This window comes from Leptinotarsa decemlineata, unplaced genomic scaffold (assembly GCF_025532065.1).
Source record: "Leptinotarsa decemlineata unplaced genomic scaffold, Ldec_3_MD MMD2_P_RNA_scaffold_2, whole genome shotgun sequence".
NCBI lineage: Eukaryota > Metazoa > Arthropoda > Insecta > Coleoptera > Chrysomelidae > Leptinotarsa > Leptinotarsa decemlineata.
The window spans coordinates 18,909,144-18,934,266 of NW_027412529.1; the positions used below are offsets into that span (position 1 = coordinate 18,909,144).

At 33.2% G+C, this 25,123-nt stretch overlaps 1 protein-coding gene across 5 annotated transcripts in view; it reads left to right on the forward strand.

Moving 5' to 3' along the window:
- The window catches only part of LOC111507610 (NPC intracellular cholesterol transporter 1), an 82,938-nt gene that overhangs the window by 8,279 nt on the left and 49,536 nt on the right, over nucleotides 1-25,123 (forward strand). The window lies entirely within an intron of this gene.

Here is a 25,123-nt window from a genome sequence, read left to right on the forward strand (position 1 = left end):
GGTAGAATAACTAGAATTACTTGTAACACAGAAACATGAAGAATGACATTGATTACACTCCATTTTCTAGATTATTTCGTTTAAGAACATTAGCAACTGCAATGTGAATAAAAAAAATCAAAATGAAGGGAACGGTAATTTGAATTATAAAGTTATAACTTTTTATTAAAACAACGATAAAAATAAAATAAAAACAACAATAAAAATTAATTGGCGCTCCGGGGCGACTTCATTGATTCCAGTGGCGCATTTGCTTTTTCAGCTGCAGGAAAACCCGGAAAAACCTGCAGCACCACATCATCTGAAGATCTTGATCCAACAATATCCTTCCTCTCTCTTATAAAACAAAATGTAGGGTGTCTCCAGAGGCTCCAATAAATTCAATGCATCGCCAGAACACTTCGTGACACGACTATCGTCAAACTTAAACCAGTCCGTTTCGTCTTTGACCAAGGCGTAATAATGACCAAGGCGTGATAATGACCAAATTCAACGCCAGAACCACAGTGAACAATGACTGCATGAATATTATAATAGTGGTAATTTAATATCGAAATTGCAGAAAAACACAGCGAATATCTATTAGGTCTGTTCTGGTTCTCTATATGGACTGTTAAAAACAGTCATAAAACATTCGTACAACTGGATACTGACCATCATGTGTCGTAGATCTTTCAAGCCTACAACTGACTCACTGATTTTGAACTATCCGGAACTGTTCAAAGTGAGAACCAGAACAGATCTTATGTCATATCTGTCACTTGGCAATCAATGACGTGTTACAGGGTCGGACTTCAATTGTCTAAGAAAGTTTTCACATATTTGAAATCTATGGAAGAAAAAATAAAGTTGACACGAATGAAGTATTAAAATAATTAAATAAAATAAAGGAGCGAAATAGTTGAAAAATGAATGATGTTGAAAATGAGAAATTAATTTAAAAAATGATGTAAAATAAAAATATGTGAAGTGAAGAAAACAAATTTTTGTGTTCTGAAATGAAAATAATTAATAATAAAAGTGAATTGTGTCAATTATATGCAAACAATTGAAAAATTCATTGAAAGATCTATAAATAAACAAGTTTTCAAACCAAGCTACTTCCGTTGGGTCTTTGGGTGATAACTGACTAACTAACTGATGACAATTGTGGATATACCAACAATCGAAACGTTGCGTCGTGAAGTAGCTTGGTATATTTTTTTCTTTTTTTGTTGTATAATTTTTCATCATTTATCTTCATTATTTCATTTTAATTTTGTATTTCTTTTACTTTTCATTTTTTGCATTTAATTAATATTTCACTCATTGTTTCCCCCATTTAATAATTCATTTTCATTTCAGGTCACAATAAATGTTTCCCTCACAAGTTAGCGTTTTTACAGTTATTATTTTACAGATAAACTTTCGTTTCTCTATAAATTTTTTTTCGGTTTTCTCCTGATGTCGTCGGAATTGTGACTTTTGAATTTCAAAAACACGATACCTCCTATATATGTCAAAAATTCAGCACTAGCGAACATCTCTCTCTCATTGTGAACATGTTTCAGGTGTAGTTATAACAGACAGCTATTGATTTGACTTGACTTTTAGGAACAGTTCCATGTACATGTACGTGTGCATAAAATTGCATCGATAGCAAATGATACTTTAAATAATTAACAAATTATTGTCAAACTTGGATCCGACTTATACTTCTGGCGTTCACTGGCCACAATTACTTTTTTAAAATGATTAGGAGTAAAAATGCTATAATTTTTAAAATTTATCGTATGAACTAATCTGTATGATCATGATTGAGTATTGACAAAATCGTCCAACGAAAATACTTGACCCACTCACTAGAACAGCGTCTTAAACGTGCGTATAGTTAACTCCCGATAAAATCAACTTGGTTAGTAAAACCCGTGTCGAGAAGGGAATTGCTGTGTACTGATTGGTCAAATATATTTATTGTACTACAATTCATTTTCTGACGATAACTTAATGAAATGTGTGCCGGAAATAGTGTTTCACATTACTACTTGATCTTTTCGATATCATTTCATTCTATGTTGTTTGTGTACAAGCTCTAATAGTCGGCATATTTTTGAAATAAATTTTTTTATCATAATTACAATGATTATGATTCATATAGGAGTTTCGCGTCCATTATAGGCGGATCATCTGCTATATCAGTATCATTTCTCGGGTTAAAAAAGAACCAATCAAACTTTTCACATAACGTATTTATAAAATCAATTTTTTTCAAAATTAATTAACGTAAAATGTTTCTACCGTTTCCATGATCCGCTTATAAGTTTTTTTTAAATAGTAATTGTTCCATGGCCAACTTCACGGGAACACTTGAACTCTCCTATATTAGGATTATTCGATGTAAACGTGTGTGCTTTGACTATTTATTATCTGTTATTTTAGATATCTCGATGAATTACTCAACTTCAATGTTATATGTCAAGAAGTATCCGGTACTACGACCAAATCACATATTTATAGACTATTTTAATCTATTATATGTGAAACTTGAAAACAATTGCAGAACATCATTTTTTAATGATACGGACATACTGCTAGTGTTGAAAAACAGTTCAAAATTCAATTTGACCTGTTTCTTAAAATTGTTTCTGAAAAATTTGATGTGAATATTTTCAATTTTAAGTTTTTATTAAAATTCTTCCCGAGGGTTGTCAATGTGTACCTATTGAACTATTGAAGTTTTTTCAAATTTCCTGTGTAGGTATATAATTTCTCTTGATTGGTATCGAAAGAAAAGAAAAAGTACTCGAAAAAGAAAAAAAAGTGGTCTTTATTGATATTTCTTTGGTATTATAATAATAATAATAATAATAATAACTATTCTCAATATCCGTTCTTACGGATGTAGATTATTCAAATTCGAATCTATGCATGAGGATCTCGTAAACGACAAAAGATAGAGAGAGCGTTGAATAGTGACACCATTTCTTAGTTTTAAATGATATTAAAGGCTACCAAAAAGTCGACTGTAATTCTTTTGATATCAAAGATACTAAAACATTGGAAAACACCGAACAAATTGCATTTTTGGTTGTATCTTTCTTTTTATAGAAATATCAAAATTTGTTAAAACTTTGTGTCGGGAACTTTTATTTAGATATCATCAGAATGGGTTCATAGAATTTTCATACAGGTGCAGTCCCACTTGTGCCACACTCAGTTTTGAAATTTTTAGTAAGCACCTGTTTCATAGCAATTTTTTTATCCATTTTCACACAATATGCCTACAAACCATTGTTTCAAACAGAGAATGTTAATGTTAACAATGGCGCAAGGAGAACAAATAGAAAGATACAAACACACATAATTTATTTTCTCATTAGTCAGTGGGCTATGCTTGAACACTGGCAGTAAAAAAATCTAAAGAAATGAACTTCAAACGTTCAAGCCAGTCTCGGATATAGCTACACAGTAGGTTGAATGGACTGACGCCTATCAGAAAACAACTACTCCCCTGACTAATACCATGAAGGGTGTTGGATTATATCCGACAGGCGTCAGTGCAGGAATCTTCACAGAAAATTTCCTGCATACCTATGCAATTGGCAATACAACTGAAAGAGTCGACCTTCAATTTTGGAACGGGCACACTTGCAGACCGGTTTCGGGCTCATTAGCCATTCGTCAGTGCAAGATAGTGACCATTATCGACCTAAAGTCAATGATATTCCATAATTGAAAATCAGAATTCTTTTAGAGTATTTTCACTATACTATACTGTATTGTTTAGTTTTTTACAAATATTTTCCTTTTTACTTATTGGACACTGATAAATAAACAAATAATAGTGTCAAATTCAGCAAAATGTCATATCAGTTGATAATTATATATTTCTAAATTGTACAAAAATGTACCGAGTTCAGGAACCCAATGACAGCTTCATTCAACAAAACATTGACGATTACATTTTTTTTGAATCATAAAACTTTCAACAGTACGTTATAGTCTATCCATTCCCAATTGGAACGGCAAAAAAAAATTAGAGCACTACGAGGAGTGTTCATAATCACTGCCCGGCAAATGGGAAATGTATATACTACCAGTGCTTTTATGTTCAAAGCGTCCCTGGTACAGTCATAAACATTTCTTGCCTGTGGCCCCTAGTCGCCCAGATAGTAAACTAGTAAACTCAAATGTAGTTGAGGAATAAAGGCTCGGCTAGCTGGACTGGCTGAATACTAATTTTTTGTCCGTTTCACAATATTTCTTTATCAGTGCCGTGTGTTCGTGGGGTTAGGTGAGGTAGTGAGTGGTTTTGCAAAACGAATTTTGAAAACTTTTTCTAGAGATGAATTACCTAACACCAAACTGATATTTTTGCACTTGACGCACGTTTCGCTAATAAGGTTAGCATTTTCAGGAGAAGCAAATTGATACAGAATCTAAAGACAAGGGTAAGCTGTTTATATACCTGAAGTTTTTTGGTCCGATGTGGACTTTGTTTAATGATGATTATCCTAATTGAATTTTCGGTAATTAACTTGTGGAACCACTACCTGCAAATTAATTTGTCAACAATAGATTAAAAAGCAGACAAATTAATTGGCAAGTAGTGGTTCCACTAGTAAATTACCGAAAAATCAATTAGGATAATCATCATTTAACAAACAAAAAGTCCACATCGGACCAAACAACTTTAGCTAACCCTTGTCTTCAGATTCAGTATCAATTTGCTTCTTCTGAAAATGCTAACCTTGTTAACGAAACGCGCATCGAGTGCAAAAATATTAGTTTGGCGTTAGGGTAATTGATCTCTAGAAAAAGTTTTCAACTTTTACACCAAAGGTTCCAATCTCATCGTTTAAACCGATTTTTGTGAAAATCTTGGTGTTTTTGGGTACTTTCACCAATACGTCTTTCTGGAGACCTTTTGAAACAAATAATAACATTAAGTATGACGAAACTATCTCGTTCGACAGTTCTTCGAGTCATTAAAATAGGGGATGTCATTGACCATTCAATGAAACGAAAACAAAGGAATAAAAAATTCGCAAACGTTGATGGTGCTACAAAAAATTTGATTCGGCGAACAATTCATGGTATATACCAAAAAAAATGAAGTACCAACCTTGGAAATGATTTGGTATAAATTACTCGACTATCCCGATTACAATTACAAATTTTTAGAAACTCTACGAGGTGTCTTATTGTCTTGTGGTTTCAAATATAAAAATTGAACAATTGGATGGTCATAATGGAATCGACAGACACGCATTGTTCTACTCCGACAAGAATATTTGAGGCGAAGGAAAAGCTACCGAAAATCCAGCAGACATATAATCTACCTCGACGAAACTTGGTTTGACACCCATGATGTTGTCAAATATGGCTGGGTAGACGAAACCAAGTATTGTGCGTTGAACACACCTTCTTCAAGGGGAAAACGTGTTATAATTTTGCATGCCGGGAATGAAAGTGGTTTCGTACCTAACGCTTTGCTTCTGTTGGCCAAAAATATAAAAGATTCGTCTGCTGATTACCACGAAGATATGACGGCGGCTTTATTTGAAACCTGGTTCAGTGAGCAGCTTCTCCCAAATATTCCTCCAAACTCGGTTATTTTTATGGATAACGCTTCGTATCATTCTTGGTTATTGACTAAAATACACAAGAAAGCAGATATTGTTGATTTCATGCGAACTCATGACATGGAAATACACGAAAAGATTCCAACGAAAAAGGTATTACTGGCGACCATAAAACAACGTAAGTTCAAAAAAGAGTATATTATTGATTCGATGTTTGAAACACGTGGTCATATTCTCGTGCGTTTGCCTCCATATGTTTGTCTCCATATGTTTGCCTCCGTATGTTCAATCCAATTGAAATGGATTGGCCCACAATGAAAGAAAGCTTGCGAAAATGTAATCAGTCACCGACTTTGAATGCTGTGGTGCTTGACAATATAAGGCTAGTGGTGAGTGAAGTAGGTAATAGTGATGTGTGGAAGAACTGTGTGGCCCACGTTATAAAAGAAGAGAACAAATATTTTGTGCAAAGTTCCATAAATCCGATCGTTACTGAACCCGATGATAATCCCATCTCATCCGAATATAGCGAAGAAGAATTTTGATTTTTCTAGCAATTTTGTTGGCCTCTATTATTTTGTAAATATATGTTTGACAAGAATTCGGTGTAATTATTTGTGTTTTCATTGTATTTTAGAGTTTTCGACTCGGAACTCAACTACCTTAAATTTCGAAGTTTTTCATAATTACCCATGGTGGAAAAATTCAGTTGAGATAACTTTTTCATGGGGTGATCAATAGCTATGATTGTGAGAATAAGTAACTGAAAAACTACCACTGTAAAATAATATTCCGACGCCTATGTCGAGACGGGAATTCCTTCTCTGTGCTGTTTCAATTGTTATTGGAAATACTATAACATATTAAAATGAACATCAAGTTTTTTATATAACAAATCGACGAATTGAAATACAAATCGTTATGTTTCTTAATTCAAGATCGATTATTATTACATTTTTCGCCATTCGTGAATTTCTGCGTGACTAAATGTTTAGTCAAAGTAAATACAATCTTGTTTACTTGAGTAGATAATTACTGTTATAAAAAGTCATGATCAGTTTCGAGTATACACACACTAAAATGTATTTAATGCTTTGCTTCATGGGTGACATCTCACACCTCAGAATGGTGTTTATACCCCAATTAACGTTACTTACACTCTAAAGATGAACTGTGTACGGGTACGGTATATTATTACTTGAAATACAAGACGTGCATTTGTGGAATATCTATTGTATTTAGTATCTCCTTAAAATGTGGGAAACTGAATAAATAATAATTGATTTAACATTATATTTTGATTCTGATGTGTTTTTCAGAATAACTACAGCAATTTCAAAAATGTTTAATTCACTAGTTCTGGAGAATATAATTTCAGTAATTTGCAAGAGTATTTAACAACAAAGGATGTTTGAAATCATTTTCAAACAGAGGCGTTGAATCTTTTTTTTGTCTCTTCTCCTTTTCTTCTAACTCCACTCTGAAAATTTTTGGAAACCGTCGAAAAAACGGTAAACTCTTTCTATATTTTCAGTTCACTAAAAGTTTTAGAGAAAAGGATACTCATATGTTTGAAATAATATTTTTATACAGGGCTTTTCATGATGAGCGTTAATTAGCCGTTTCTGACAAACTATTTAACGGATCAACCTGAAAATTTCACAGTATGCATAAGTCAATATGACCTACACGCCTAAAATATTTCAGACGAAGCGGCGTTGTCGCTTCTACTGTAAAGTAGCGGCTTCTTTGATTTTTCAAATGGAACACCCCGTATATAATATCATATTATGATTCATTATCACTTTGTCAACAAATTCATATACTATTTCCCTATACCTATCTATTACAGTTTAGAAGATATAAATTAATTTCGATATTTTTTTTTACCAAACATGAACTTTTATAAATGCTGATTATCTTGAAATCTCTTGCACTAAAACGATCATATTTGAAATGGAGTGGAGTGATACTATGAGGATCTTCACTCCGAGTCATATTTTCATTTGCCTCATACAGTGTCTTCAAAAAATGCAGATAATTTGATCTCATGAAAAAATGAGTGGAACTCAATTTTTTCAAATGGAACACCCTGTATATTTCAAAATTTTTGAGCTCTACATCCAATTTTAGATTAACTTTGTTCAGATAATACTATTTCTATTTTGAACCGTTTTCGAGATAAACTGTTTCAAACGGAAACTGACGTGCTCGTTTTTTTGAATTCATCACTTATTTTGGATATTCAACATTTTTTTATACTTAGTAATATTTCTTTTTGGATCCAGTTTTTCAACTGTCTCAGATCAGTCAATTCGAAATTGGTATGTACCTACCTTAGAAAAAGTTACAATTTGTATATATTGAGGTATTGGTCTCTAACGTACAACAACAGTACACATTAATATTTTTTAATAGTGTGCTTTGGAAAAATAAATAAACCAATTATTTAAAGTCAGACTTTCGTTGGTGGTTTTGACTGATTGTGATAGCTACCAATTATAATAGAATAATGTCAAGATTAGGTTACAGTAATGAAGATTTCTTGAATTTATTAATAATTTATGGTGAGTGCAATAGAATTGCAAGTAGAACTTGCCGAGTATTTCATGAAAGATATCCACAACTTCCGAAGCCGAATAATAATGTGATAAATCGACTACTGAAAAATTGTAGGTTTCAATAGACACAACAGTCATTATTGGGCGCCAGAAAATCCCCATGTTGTCCGTCAAAGGAGTTTTCAAGAAAGATGGCAATTCAATGTATTTTGTGCCGTAAAGAATGAGTAATTTTTTTATATCGAGTTTTATGATGATAATTTGAATGCATCAAAATATGAAGATTTACTGAGGAATGGAATTCAAATTATTTTAAATAATAGGCCAGGAAGAGAACGTGTATGGTACCAAATGGATGGTACTCCACCCCATAATTCTCATTCAGTCAGCGAAGCTTTAATCGAAATCTTCGAAGACAGATGGATTGGTAATAATGGACCTTTTCGTTGGCCTCCTAGAACACCAGATGGCAATCCATTAGATTATTTCGTGTGGGGTTTCATTAAAAATATGGTTTACTCTACTCCAATAACAACAATGGAAGATATGAAATCGAGAGTTACAACTGCTTTCAATAGTTTGGCTCCAGACTTGATCAGAAGCGCTACACATGACAATCTTTTGAAGAGATTACATGTTTGTTTAAGTAGAGGTGGAGATGTGTTTGAACATATTCTGAAATACACTGACGATCAAATTAACTCATTAATTTATGAGTTTATTATTTTCAGTTCGTATTTCAGCGTTAATAAAACTATTGTTGAAGAGAAGTTTCATTCGATGTTTGAGAAGTATTTCAATAATTATCTTTTCATTGTATTATGTGTGACTAATTGAGAAACATCAAACGAAATCTGTTTTACAAAAATGAGTGATGAACAAGGAAACCATGTCAATTTCCGTTTGAAACAGTTTATCTCGAAAACGGTTCAAAATAGAAATAGTATTATCTGAACAAAGTTAATCTAAAATTGGATGTAGAGCTGAAAAATGTTGAAATATACAGGGTGTTCCATTTGAAAAAATTGAGTTCCACTCATTTTTTCATGAGATCAAAGTATCTGCATTTTTTGAAGACCCTGTATGAGGCAAATGAAAATATGACTCGTTTTAGTGCAAGAGAGTTCAAGATTATCAGCATTTATAAAAGTTTATGTTTGGTAAAAAAAATATCGAAATTAATTTATATCTTCTAAACGGTAATAGATAGGTATAGGGAAATAGTATATGAATTTGTTGACAAAGTGATAATGAATCATAATATGATATTATATACGGGGTGTTCCATTTGAAAAATCAAAGAAACCGCTACTTTATAGTAGAAGCGACAACGCCGCTTCGTCTAAAATATTTTAGGCGTGTAGGTCATATTGACTTATGCATACTGTGGAATTTTCAGGTTGATCCGTTAAATAGTTTGCCAGAAACGGCTAATTAACGCTCATTATGAAAAGCCCTGTATAAAAGTCTAGACGGTATCGGCAAATCTAGAGACAGCGACATTGGAATGGAAATTGATGAAAATGAAAAGTGTGACCTTTTATATCCCGATTTGAATAATTTGTTTCTTATTATTGAAAAATATTTATCATTTTGTGCTGTTCTGAAGGATCTCTTTTTGAATTCTTGTTTATGTAAATTCCCTACCAAATTTGGAATTGAATGATTGATTGAAGCACTTATGTATGCTATTATATTCAATAATAATACTATCAAATGCACAAAAACATCAGATTTTTAGTTTCATTTGTTAAAAAAAAAAATGTCATGGAATGAACATATTAGAAGAACGATATATTTTTTTATCTTATGAAATTAGATACCTATTCGTACAACAAAATTTGTATGTCAGTGTTGGTGGTTTTACCAAGTTGACTTGGGTGTCACCAATAGGTGGTTCTACTTATGTCTCACATGCTTTTACGCAGTTATTGAAACAGCTGTCTACCGGTGGCTGTTAAATTGAAATAATATGGGAATGATCAGAATGGTATTTATCTTTTGGTTTTCATGAAATTATTTTCCAGCAGCTTGACTGCATTAACCTTTCTCGATTTCATATCATTTTTGGAAACATGTGGATTCGTTTTCTGATGGCATTCCAGGATAGCTTCCCAAATTTCTGCTACCGCAGTTGTCGGTTGATGGTCAAACAACTAACACTAACATAAAAACTCAGCAAGTTGATTTGGGTGTCACACCAATAGGTGGTTCCACTTATGTCTCGCTTGCGTTTACGCAGTTATTTGTATTAAGTACTTTTCTTGGTTGTTCACATTTTGTTTAGTCAGGGAAGCTATAGATTACGCTGTAGACGACCCCTCTCGATATAGAAGGCCCCGACATTCTGTCGAATGAGGCCTCTATGTCCTCCGTTAACAGATGAATAATATCTTCATCCATCTCACCCCAGCCAGGTAGGGGTGATGTCTGAGGACTTTCATGCCACCATCAAAAATCAGTCATGACCCATTTGTCCCTCTGACGAAAAACAGTCCAAAGGGTAAGGGAGCAAGGCTCCTGACTGATTAAAACGACGATGAACGACATCACATTTTGTCTTCAATCGAGGACCGCCTGGCCGGTACTGACGATGCCCAACAGGCTGAAACAGCTGTCTACCGGTTGCTCTTAAGTTGAAATCAAATTGGGAATGATCATAATAATTCTCATCTCCATTTATGTTAGTGCAGTGAGTCAGAAATACCAACATTTTTCTGTGATAATCATAGGGTTCATTCTGAATCATACAGTAAATGCAAATAATATAACCTTCGCAAATAATATAACTAGACATCATCAAAAATGATCTTCAGCGGAATGGATACTCCAAAGCGATGGTAGAAAAGACTTTGGCTAAAAGGCAGCAGGAGCCTCGCAAGGAAGAGAAGCCGTCACAACCAGTGCTTGCACTTCCCTACATCAGAGGATTATCGGAGAGGATAAGAAGAATTGGTTCCAAGTACAACATTAGAACCTGTTTCAGATCCGGTAACACTATCCGTAGCAGCCTCACGAAAACCAGGCCCCCAAACGCGGACTGCGATTCCAAGAATTGCATTTACCGGATACCCTGTGAGTGCGGAAAATCCTATATTGGTGAAACTAAGAGGCCATTGAATGTTCGCATTGCCGAGCACAAGAAGCATACACAGCGAGGAGAAACCAGCAAATCAGGAATAGCAGACCATGTTTGGACCCATCAACACAACATCGAGTGGTCCCAAGCTGAGATCATGCACAGAGAGGAACATTAGTTCCAACATGTATGCGGAAGCCGCATACATGTTGTCCAACAACGTATTCAGCCAGGCCAGTGTAGATATACGAAACATATGGAAACCCATCATCAAACGAAAAATGACCAACTCCCGCCAAAACGGTCATCCCTCACGGAATCAGTGAAGCGGAAAATGGAAAGTAGAGAAAGTGAAAGTATTTCAACGACCTATAAAATAGTCATCTCTCGGAGGAATCAGTCCAGTCATCACCCGAAGACGATTGTAGATACCAACAATCGAAACGTCGTGAACTAACGTGACTTGGAATCTCTACACTTTATTTTTATTATTTTCTTTTTTGCATTCCTTTAATTTTTATTTATTCAATTATTATATTTTTACTTGTAGGTTATTTCACTATCATTTCATTTCAGGTTTATTGTTGCTTAATATAATTGTTATTTTCAACTATTCTTTTTTAATTATTCTTTTTTACTTGTTTCAGGGATTTCAAATCATTTTATATAGTCAATCATTGTCAATCACCTTCAAACAAATATAACCTTCATTGTTACAGAAACCTTTTCCCAGAGTTACGATTACTTTGATGTTATTTTTAATATTTTCTATGAAGTTTTTACTTATTCAAAATATACAAACATGTTCTAAACGAGCGATTTCCATCGGTGGATTCAAAATTGCTTCGAAATAGCACAAATTAGCTCAATGGTGTCAATTGATGAATTGTGCCAGTTTCTGTTTCACTCTCAACTTGGTATTGGATATTTAAATTCAGTAGACGTATTGTTTTTTGTAATAACCCGTCTGATAGTTACTCATATTTTCGCAAGAGTCCACTTCGGAATTTAAATTGTTTTAAGTAACTCTGTTAGTCATATCGCCAGGATCATCAAAATATCATTACTTTTCGGTCTATTCGAATATAAAAACAATTGCACAATGAACAGGTATTCTTCAAAAATGTTCCATTTACATCAAATTACAATTAAAAAATAACAGAATCTATGAACAAGAAGCATTTTCACTAAAGTACCTAGGTTTATCTAGAAAAAAGTATTGTAACGAATGTGTGGGGCTCTAATACTTGTAAGAGGTCCACTTGTTCAATTTCTCAAACACTAAAGCATTATTATTTCAATTACACTTCACAATTATTTAGGTTATTTTCAACCGTTGTCAACTTTTGTCAAATTACATAAAAAACAGACCCTTGGTTTGCTCGGCTGCAGATCTCTTCTGCCATGCCTGATTCTGTGTACTGTGTGTATACTGATGAATATCAAAATAGATAAAGATGAATCATTCGAGATGTGATCACGTAAATTTCCTCATATTTACCGCATCATATCAGTAGTAAACCGTCAAAGTTTATCAGATATTGTTTATATAATTCTCTTCACCGTTGTCTTGCCAACTACAAAACAGTGATGCGTTTGTCGGTTCATTTGAGCATTTTGAAAACCCGCTTTTTTTCGGTGGGTCAGTATGAATCAACGCCTGGTTTATAATCTAGATCAGAGGTTCTCAAACTTATTTTGTCTACCGCCCAATTCGATAATTAGTTATTTTTTAGCGCCCCCAATTTTGATTACTTTACGACATCTTAAGAAGAATCACAATTGCAGTCATTATTTTAATAATTAAATCATGTGTGTCATGTGAAAATAAGACTTTCTGATGACGGTAATGTAAAACACCATTTTGTAATATTAGGAAAACTTTTATTCATGTTATTAAAATAAACATTTCAATTTGGATTTTAAAAATAATCTAATGTGAACGATGACTTTGACGATTCAACAAGTTTGTTGATATCAGGCTCGATTTTACTCAAAAACAGCCGTAAGTCACCGCGTTTAGTAATCTGCAACCGATTTCTCTTTTTAGTTAGCAACGTTGCCACAGCACTAAATCCACGTTCACACAAATACGATGATGGGAATGCTATCAAAAATCGTTGAACGATGGACCACAATCCAGGGTACAATTGCTTTTGTAGCCCAAATTCTTGGTATCCATTTTTGAATTTTATTTTTATTTCCTTGTTCGTTATCAGTTCTATGAGTTCTTCTTCCAACGTAGTGACGAGCAGTGTCTCGAATAACAATTAAGATAGTTCCTGATCGTATGACGGCAGAAATTCAAATGTATACGAGTTGGACTCAAAACCTATATTTTTCTAAATTCCAAATCGATCCAAAATATCACAATAGTATATACCCGTATACATATCTTCTCAATGTTCAGCCGAATACCCCTGTATTCTGCATCAGAATGTGACATTTAAAGAAATATGCTTACTTCATTTTTTAGAGTGATCTTTGAACGTAAACTAATCTGAGGGTGGTGGTCTCAGAAAATTGCAATTGCTAAGTTTTCGTGACTAGTGCAATAGACAAGAATAAGACAAGTTGGCAGAAGTGCATTTTCGTGTCTATTGTTTTTCAAATGACCATCATTTTTTGGCAAGCACTTTTCGAAAACAAGGATTGGTTGGATCATAATAAAAGTGAATAAAAAATGAAGTAGATACACACTTTTCAAAATGTTGAATTCTGATCCTGAATCGCTTCAAAAATCCAAAAATGTTAATATATACAGGGTGTTCCATTTGAAAATTGAAACCAGGGCCATTTCTGATGAAACCGGAAATGAGCGGAAAGTGAAAAATAATGCGAAAAATCTTCACATACTATTCGCCTATACCAAATATCATTTTTATAAACCTAATATTCTGAGTATGACATGCCAAGTTATGACTTGTCTGAAAATTCGATGACACCCGGTATATCTCGCGATACAATGCCCTTTCCTGTCGTGGTGATTTTTGCTTCCTAACATTTCTTGCTCAATTTATTAATTGCAAAATTATTAAATATTTAGTAGAATAAAGAATAAATTTTCAGGGAAACATAATCTAACCTGCAACCTAACCTAACCTAACCTAGTCGACGGAAAATAAATGCACTAAATGTAACAGAAACTGAAATATATCATGATTGTGATCCCATAATGTTGTAATCTCGTGGTAATGTAACTATAAATCATACTATAATTCCGATATAGTAAGTACTAAGTTCTCAGAAATGTCTTACGTTTTTGCCTTAATTTCTCACTTGCAGTGTCGCACGGAAATTATGCTAAAGAAATAGGAAAATATAGAATCAGAACCTTGACAACAATGTTTTTATTTTAATGAAATAATATATCTGAGAATTCAATGCCTACTATTATGGAATTGTCGTAGGTAAAATATAGAATCAGAACCTTGACAACAATGTTTTTATTTTAATGAAATAATATATCTGAGAATTCAATGCCTACTATTATGGAATTGTCGCAGGTACTGGTCTAGTCGCAGAATTGCCAGTATATCGCTGGATTTTATTGGAAAAGAAACTCTTCGGTAACTTCAGTTATGAGTTGAAGTGAGGATAATATACTAACTGAAAAGCTTTGAGGCAATATCTAGTTTTGGACACGCATTAGGTCTCGGATGTTTTGATTAGTATTTTTCGAAGATCTTCACTCAAAAAATGTACAATTTCAACTCAGTTCTGCATTAACAACTTCTCTATTTTTGTGAAACATAATGTAACGAATATAAAGCCGCCCCTGACCGATAGCCGGCCGACTCAGCGAACAAACACATGACATCACCGTGAAAGAATGCAGTCGGGAATCGCCGGTAAAACTCTAGAACCGAACCGACTACAGATTTCTAGAAAGGACTTTTACCGATATAAGCACGGCTTCCCGGCCCAACAGTGCAGTTCAGAAAGTGAATCGAGCCGCTAAACAAGGAATTCAAATAGTGTAAATAAATTAAGCGTTAGTTGCTAAGTGTTGTAAATAAATTAGTTTGTGATTAGTGAAATATTGTTGGAAATAAATTTGTTTGAGACAGTTAATTCATTAATTTGCCATAATAATAAAACTATAGTTTCAATCAGCCCGAAAAGGGGATTGAAATATATCTGGTTTTCTTCAATGTTCTGATTAAACGATGACAAAAAAAGATCTGATTTTCGAGAAGATTAAGCTGATGACGTAGTCAAGTGCAAGAAAATTCTTTCCTTATATGGAAACTTACTATCTGACAAACTCGATAGTGGCAAATATTTTATTCCCTCAAGTTCTGTTTGATGCAAAATAGATTTTTATTACCGTTTCTTAACCTCGACTGTATATTTGAGAATTTTCAGGTAAACTTCCAAGTATTATTTTTTTATGCTTTCACTGTTGCTCAGAAGAGATTCATTTTTGTGGAATGTTAATTATGATCTTCCGTTAACAGTTTACGCGACAACATCAATGTTTTCTGATATAATAACCATATTAGGATGACCTTTAAATTCCTCCATGAGCAAATGATCACCATTAAATAAATATTATATTTCAAGATGAATATGCCAAATGACCTATACCAACACAATCATTAGCATAAACAGAAGCCTATGTAAACAAATATGTACTATATTTTCGTGCTTTGGTTTTGGTTTCACTTTAAAATGGTTTGTTTTTAAAGGTTCTCAAGCAGATGCTTTTGAAATTTTGAAATGTTGGTCCACATATTGAATACATCTTGTACCATACCTTACAATGTAACATTTCTGGGAGAGGTATTCTCCTACTTAAAACACATTTTGGAGAGTGATTCTACCAAGCTCCGCTGAAGAAATGTGAAAGAAATACCACTTTTTAATAATAAAACCCAAGTGAAAATAAGTTACCCAAATCAAAAATTTTTGAAACATACAATAAAGAATCACGGTCGGTAATTAAAAACCATTTTTCAACGGATTATACTTTGGAACAGTTCTCATTGCCATATTCTGTGTTCGATGAAAATTGAACAAATTATTATTCTATTAAAAATTATTACGTCAAACAGTGTAATATGTCGCGAAATATAGATACATATTCCAACTATGCACCATACATAGTTATGTAATCAGGTTCCATTTATTTGATAGACTCAATGTCATCGTGAAAAAGTATTTTGACACGTGTTGAATTCAAAATCAAGTTTCTGTTGCATTTAGGAACTATAGTTATTGCATGAAAATTTACCGAAAATATGTTCCATTCAATAACAAAGTTTCATATAACTATAGTTATATCAATAAATAATAATTAATACATGATAGTTCATTTCTTCAAGACCTTGCTTTCAGTGATACGTAACTCGTGGTTCCATTATTTATTTAAACTTCTTTCAGTTTATTTTGAATTCTGAATTTTTCCATACTAGAGTTAAAGGAACGTATCCATCTTTCATGGAAATTTATTTTACTGTTTCTCTAGCATTTGAGAAAGATTTCGAGAACCCAGTGAAGTGCATAAGAGGTAGGTTATACTTCTTCATAATGAGTTTAGTTCACAGTTTAATAATGATAATAATGTGTTTTTTTTTGTCAATCTAGGATACATACACATATTTCCTTACATTTGTAAAATGAATGCTAATCCTGGGTTGAAATTCAAATCAATAATTCAAGATTACTGATTTGTTCTACCACTTAACCCCATGAAGTATTTCCGTTTAATAGTTTGCCCAGAAACCTAAATTCCATAGATTTTCTTATGTGGTCTAGTGAACGGCTAAAAATAACTTTCTTTTTAGTTATGAACAGACAACTAACAGCGATACTCATTGAAAGTTCGTACAACTCATACTAGACCAAGATTTCTTGAATAACACTTGTTCTCAACTCCTCATCCGGAATATTTTGGATAGTCACGTTTCATTTTCAATTGTTTGAATTGTTAGCAATTTATGTCATTACAATAACCTAATTTAGTTTATATTTCTGGAAATATTTTGAAAACAAGAAGCATTATATAAATAATATAAATTTCTTCTGTAACAGAATATGGGAGCAAATATTTTTTCTATATTAAAGAGAATTAGGTTTCCTTCAAAGTAAACTTTCAACCAATTATTGTACATATGACCACCACGGTTTTTTGATTATAGACAAGTGGAAGAACAATATAGCAGTGATTTGCATATTTAATACTGTGATTTTTTTTGTGGTTGTAGTAATAAAGACGTTTATTATTATTGTTATCTCTAATACGTCATGGAAGTCTGACTTACGTGTCATGATGATAACAACTAATAATTACTTTTGTTTGAAGGTGATTGACAATGTTTCATGATGAATTTCACTAGTTCGGACTTCCATTGTCTAATATATAAAATGATTTGAAGTCCCTGAAACAACTAAAAAAGAAGAATTGAAAATGAATAGCTGAAAATAACAATTATATTAACCAAAATAAACCTGAAATGAAATAATAGTGAAATAAAATACAAGTAAAAATAGAACAATTGAATAAATAAAAATAAAGAAATGAAAAAAGGAAATAAAAATAAAATAATTACTTTACATGTTGGCATATTTTAGACTCAAATTTTTTTTGTTAAAAATGGTAATGTTGTGTTGTAAATTATTCCCTAAACAAAAATAACGCCAACCATCGCTGGTCGATCAATTGTAATTTGGCCAAGGTCGCGCCAACTATACTTGTGCTTCTCGATCGTTCTACGTGTCATCGCGCTTCGAGAATATTCCTATCGGCTTCCGAAAACTTCCATTGGGATATATAAGCACTACCAACAGGCAACCGGAGAGTCTTGTTGAAAGTGTGGTACGAAGTGAGCAAATGAGGCGATAGACATATGCGTATTAGTCTGGAGTTCAATTAAAGTGTGTGTGTTGTATCGGCAGTGTAGTAGTGAAATAATGTTGAGTTTAATTGTACAGTGCGGTCAAATATTATCGAACCCACAGGAAAAACATAACAGTACTATTCTTAATTTCTCGAATTACTTGCAAACTGGAAGAGGAGGATAGGTGAAACACTTGAATGACCTATAAATAGTCAGATCTCTGAGGAACAAGTCCAGTTATCACCCGAAGACGATTGTGGATACTAACAATCGAAACGTCGTGAAGTAACTTGGTTTTGAATCTTTCAATTTTCATTTCGTGTTAATAGTTCTTTTTTTGTTGTGGCTTGTATTTAATTTTTTTGTATTTTTGTTTTGCTCAATATAATTGTTATTTTTCAACTAATCTTTTTAATTTTTTACAGATTCTCTCAGTGATTTCAAATCAATTTATATCATATTAGACAATGGAAGTCCGAACTAATGACAGGCACCATGAAACATTGTCAACCACCTTCAAACATAGGTATTATGACACATGTTGGTCACGTAAAGAATGTGAGCGATAATAAAAATGAAATTGGAGATACGAACAATATCTCAGATAAGTTATGGATTTGAAATCCACCAACGCTTAACCCGCAATATGTGTTTCGCTATACATTAGCTTCCTCAAGCGTTTTCATACTGACAAAATTATACCTAATTTGTGCTTTATATAATAACAATTTGAATCATGTGACTTTCTACCTTGGTAATAACTAATAACTTTACCTAAGTTTGGGTAAAGGCTAATTTTTCAACATCATAAAAGTAAATTTTCATCAGCTCAGTAAATGAACATATAATAAACTAAATCTATTAATTTCCAAGCACTCCAAAAGATTGAGTCTGAAACCTTTCTCTTTCAAATGTAATTCTTCATAGACGTAGTTGAACTCATTCCTCTCTGTCAAAAGATAGTTGGCAAATCTGGAATTGGTTTCCACGTTCAAGAAACTACTCCTATGACCTTTCAATCTTTGGGACAAGGTTCTTACCGTTTGGCCAATATAAAGTTTTGGGGAAAAACCCCAAGTCAACTCATATACTCCTGATATATATAAGCAACTCAGGTAAAGTTATTAGTCATTTTTGCAATACCAAACCGTTATTTTAACACCTCGAAACGTGTTTCGATCACCGGGTGATCATCTTCAATTGGAACATCTTCCTCATGAAGAGGATCACTTGGTGATCGAAACACGTGTCGAGATGTTGAGAAAAAACTTCAGTAATATTCATTACTACGCCAAAGGTTCCAAACACTGCATCGTAAGTCATTATTATATAAATAAAAAATTCAGTAGAATTCAGTCACTATTAAAACGCTCAGGTCAAAATCCACAATAAAGTGGTACTTGAATGAGTTATGGATTTTCATCAAGTATCGGCCAATTCCATCACATAAGGTAGGAATTTGTTTACTTTTAAAGATAGGTACACACGATTCTGTAGATTGTATACCGCGTAAATTACTGAATTTCACTAGTTCGGACTTGTTGTCTAATATATAAAATGATTTGAAATCCCTGAAACAACTAAAAAAGAAGAATTGAAAATGAATAGCTGAAAATAACAATTATATTCAGCAAAAAAACCTGAAATGAAATAATAGTGAAATAAAATACAAATAAAAATAGAACAATTGAACAAAAAATAAAAAATAAATAAATAAACATGCCAATGGGATCGCCACTTTCACCAGTCATAGCCAACATATAAATGGAGTGGTTTCAAACTATGTCCATTGAAGAAGACCATAAGAAACCTCGAGTCTGGCTGATATATGTTGACGACACCTTCATAATATGGAACCATGGGAATACTGAACTAGACGCTTTCCTAAAACATATAAACAGCGTGAGACCTTCCATTACTTTCACAATGGAGAAGGAAATCCACAACGAATTGCCATTCTTAAGACGTTTTGGTGAAGAGGACCGGCACTAAGTGGGAAACATCTGTATACCAAAAACCCACTCACACGGGACAGTATCTGAACCACGAATCCAACCACCATCAATCGATTAGAAGAGGAATCATCAAGACTCTATTAGACCGTGCTTTCGGGCTCTGTAATACGAAGGAAGGTCTAGAGAAGGAACTAGACATCATCAAAAATTATCTTCAACGGAATGGCTACTCCAAAGTGATGGTAGAAAAGACTTTGGCTAAAAGACAGCAGGATCCTCGCAAGGAATAGAAGCCGTCACAACCAGTGCTTGCACTTCCCTACATCAGAGGATTATCGGAGAGGATAAGAAGAATTGGTTCCAAGTACAACATCAGAACCTGCTTCAGATCCGGTAACACTATCCGCAGCAGCCTCACGAAAACCAGGCAACCAAACGCGGACTGCGATTCCAAGAATTGCATTTACCGGATACCCTGTGAGTGCGGAAAATCTTATATTGGTGAAACTAAGAGGCAATTGAATGTTCGCATTGCCGAGCACAAGAAACACACACAGCGTGGGGAAACCAGCAAATCAGGAATATCAGAACATGTTTGGACCCATCAACACAACATCGAGTGGTCCCAAGCTGAGATTATACACAGAGAGGAACATTGGTTTAGGAGAAAATTCAAGGAAGCCACATACATGTTGTCCAACAACGTATTCAGTCAAGCTAGCGTAGAGATACGCAACATATGGAAACCCATCATCAAACGAAAAATGGCCAACTCCCGCCAAAACGGTCGTCTCTCACTGAACTAGTGAAGCGGAAAAAATGGAAAGCGGGGATAAGTGAAAGTACTCGAACGACCCATAAATAGTCATCTCTCGGAGGAATCAGTCCAGTCATCACCCGAAGACGATTGTAGATACTAACAATCGAAACGTCGTGAACTAACTTGGCTTGGAATCTCTTAACTTTTTATTTTTATTTTCATGTTTATTTCTTTATTTTTTGTTCAATCGTTCTATTTTAACCAATCAAATTGGCATTTTTTTCACATTGCGAAAATACTCATTAAGATCAAAGTTTCTGTGATAATGTTTTTAAGCAAATTACGAATTGTAGCTAGATACACGCAAGACTATCGTTTCACCTTAAAACCTGTATTTTGAAAAATCTGCATTGATACGGTCAGTAAAATTTATGTATATTCAGTAACACTAAAATCATAATTAATTTCTCATTTTCTATTCTGCGAAATGTATTACTTTCTATTTTAAGTCTATTTAATGATCAATTTTATTGGCAAACTTAGCAAATCATTAAGACGATTCTAAGCGATATCAAGACGATGTCTAAGCGACAGTGATTCATATATCGGCAATATTCTCAAGATAACAGGGACGTTTGGACCTTTCCTTTTTTGCCCTGAAGCTAGAATTATTACCAATTGAAATATTTTTGAAATTTTTCGTATTATTTCTTTAGCGTATTTACCAAATGTTTCAAACGAATCTTGCATCGAATCAAATAAAAGATACCCAACTACCTTATATTTTTTTTGTCGATTCTCGTTAAATGAATCCCGAGCTTCGAATGAGAATTTGCTTTTTCCTTCTTACGTGGTATTTTTGGTATTGCCAAAATTAGTCTACAGGTCAATGTCATATACCAGTTCTCTGGTAACAATAACAATAGTTATTGAAACATTTATCCAATGGAGGACCAATAAAATTTATTTGGAGTTTTGTAAGAGACCAAGTGCAGAGGCTAGACCTTATTTATACTATTTAGTAACTCAAAACTCGTCTTTTAATAAATTTATTGATTTTCATATATGTTCAACAATGTCTTTTTGTTTGTAGAAAGAATAAAGCAATCTCTCAATATAATCAAAGATTTTTTATGTTTTTTTAATATATTGAATGCTGTCTCTCGACAACAACCGTATGATGTTGACACAGGGTTTGCACAAGTCTCCTTATCACTGAAAATAATTTTTTGTTGAGCGTCATTTAAGGTTTTATCTGCGGAAAAATTCCTACTGAGGTAAATTTTGGTATACACCTTCATTATGGCGTTTTAATGAAGATGTGAAAAATCGACATTGATATCATGCCGGCGAAAAAAGTTATAAGGGTAAAAAGGTCACAAAAATCAGTTTTACACGACCTCGCGACCTATGGCTCGGAGGTCAATAAAGGTTATTATAAAAATTTATCCTCATACGATTATCTACAAAAAATGTCTCTTGCATTTTTCTGTAAAGTCAACCGTTTTCGGACTAGAGCGCTGAGAAAGCGACTACATTATGATGATGCACTCTTTTCCGCACCACCTTTGAGGTAGAATGCAAGGCGCGTTTTTTTACATGGTTTCCCCCGTAGGCATAATCCATGTACTGTAATAAAAGGTTTTATTTTATTTAATGCTCAATAATTTTTTATTTGTACATTGAAAAATAGGGGAAACATTTTTTGTATATAATTTTCTTTTATATTCATTCGTCGTCGATATCCTCAATTTCAACTTTATCAAAAGTTGCTGACAAAACATCGAGTGGACTTGCTGTATTTAAATCAACATCTTCATAATTTTCTTCACTATTGGACTCTGCGTTTAAGCATGACTGACCACGACAATGTCCACAAGCTTTAGAACATCTCAATCCAATTTTTTTACATCCACATTTGCCTCCACAACCTTTTGTACAATTATAAAAGATTGTGTTTAGTAGATCATCGGGTGCTGGTGGAAAAAAGTTGTTATTGGTTGTAATATATTATTTTTCAACTCCCAACCCCACTGTTCTTGATCAATTTCTTTTCCTAGCCAGGTTTGTATTTGATAATAGACTAGATAAATATGCTGTTGAGCTGCTGAAGAAGTGAGTGGTAATAATGGAAATTTCACAGCTGTGCTTTGTCTTGTTAGTTTATCAAAGCTGCAGTATCTGTAATTTTCAATTGAATTTTCTGATTTTGGAGCACCGTACATTGCTAGTAGAAAATATATTCCAGCATTGACAAGGGCATCTCGAGCGCAATTTTCTTGTCGGAATATTTCTGCAGAATTATGTAAATCGGGTCTTTTTTCAAACATCTTCATTACTTTAATTTTTCCTTTCCCAAAAGGTGTTGAAGTTGTGTCACATCAGGTCATAGCATGTAGAAACAGAAATATTTTTCTTGCAGTGTGGATACTTGTTGAGGCTCTCAGTCGAGTATATTTTTGTTTCAACATTATTTTTTCCTGGTTTCTTAAAAAATGGATTTAGGTTGATCAAGTATTTGTGTGCGCGCTATGAAAAGTAACAATAGGTCTATGTCTTCGCCAACGATAATTGTAGTATTATTTATTGATTTTTCAATTGCTGTTTCAACTATTAAGACGTCAGCATCATCACGTGGTTGTCTTGTAGAAATACCAACTTTTCCTAAATTCTCAATGAGCATTTCAATTAATTTTTTTTTGTTAAATCGATTAGATAAAACTTGATAAAAAGCAATAGAGTTGACGCCTTATATGTATACGGTATACAATACCCTATGTGAGTGAATTCTACTCGCTTTCTCAGCGCTCTAGTCCGAAACCGGTTGACTTTACAGAAAAATGCAAGAGACATTTTTTGTAGATAATCGTATGAGGAATAATTTTTATAATGACCTTTATTGACCTCCGAGCCATAGGTCGCGAGATATTCGCGAAAAACTGATTTTCGTGACCTATTGACCCTTATAACTTTTTTAGCCGGCACGATATCAATGTCGATTTTTCACATCTTCATTAAAACGCCATAATGAAGGTGTATACCAAAATTCAGCTCATTAGGAAATTTTCAGCAGATTAGGTTTAAAAAACCTAAAATGACTGGATTAATATGCCACATTTGATAGAATCACTTTTTATCTTTATAACATTATGGAATGGATTATTATTTCACTGCGTTCTATTGTTCTCTGATAGAAACGACTGTATTATTACCTTTATACTTTTTTATATTATATGTTATCCATATCTGGAATACTAACATTTTTGCTAAATGCTAATTCTCTGAAAATATGTCATTAACGATGCAAGTTTCATATTCGGAAGTACTCATGCCATTCAAATTACTTTTTGATTGTTTGTAATAGTTATGTTATAGAGTTCCTGATGAAAATCATGGCCGTGATGAATGTTATTACTATGATAACACGGCGTGCTCTCAAATTGTTCACAACATGTTATGTTTTTTCAGAAATGAATGAAAAATCTATTAGCGTATGAACCAGCAAGTACACGCAACACGTGTTTCGCTACACAATAGCTTCTTCAGGCGTGTTTATACTCACGAGTATAGATACGCCTGAAGAAGCTATTGCATAGCGAAACATGTGTTGTGTTTTTGTGAAACTGTTTAGTGAAAATCTCACGATGAAGTGTTTGTTGAATACATTACGGATTATCATCGAGTATATTCATCTTAACAACAACTGTCAATGAAATAATGAAAAATAAAAATTCGATACCAGAAAAAACTTAATTCAGAAACCTTTCATGAAAAATATGTATAGGTATAATTCAAGTCAATGATATAGTGCAACTTACCATCCAACAGCTCCCATTTAATTATATAGCTAGGGAACTAACTAATTTCGTTATTCAATAAACATTTCTGATTATATAAGAATCACAATAACTCATTTATATATATTAAAATATAAAAATATTAAATAAATAAATCGCAACTAAGGAAATGTAATTTCGTGGTTATCTATTTACGTGCCTTAAATTAGCAGGAAGTCGTTTTTTTAATAAATAACTGATATTCTCGAGGTTCTTAATTAGAAGAATATATTTATAGAACAATTTTTATAATGAAAAATGAGAAATGAAATTTCTATGTTTTTACCACTTTTATCTGTAACTAAAATTCCTACCAGTTTCGTCCTACAAGGACATTTTCAAACTTATACATTAAACTAAAAGTTCGAGGACATTTTTAAATTTATACATTAAACTTTTTGTTTGATATATAAGTTTGAAAATTTCTGTTTTTACCACTTTTATCTGTAACTAAAGTTTCTACAGTTTCGTCCTACAAGGACATTTTCAAACGTATATATTAAACTAAAAGTTTGAGGACATTTCT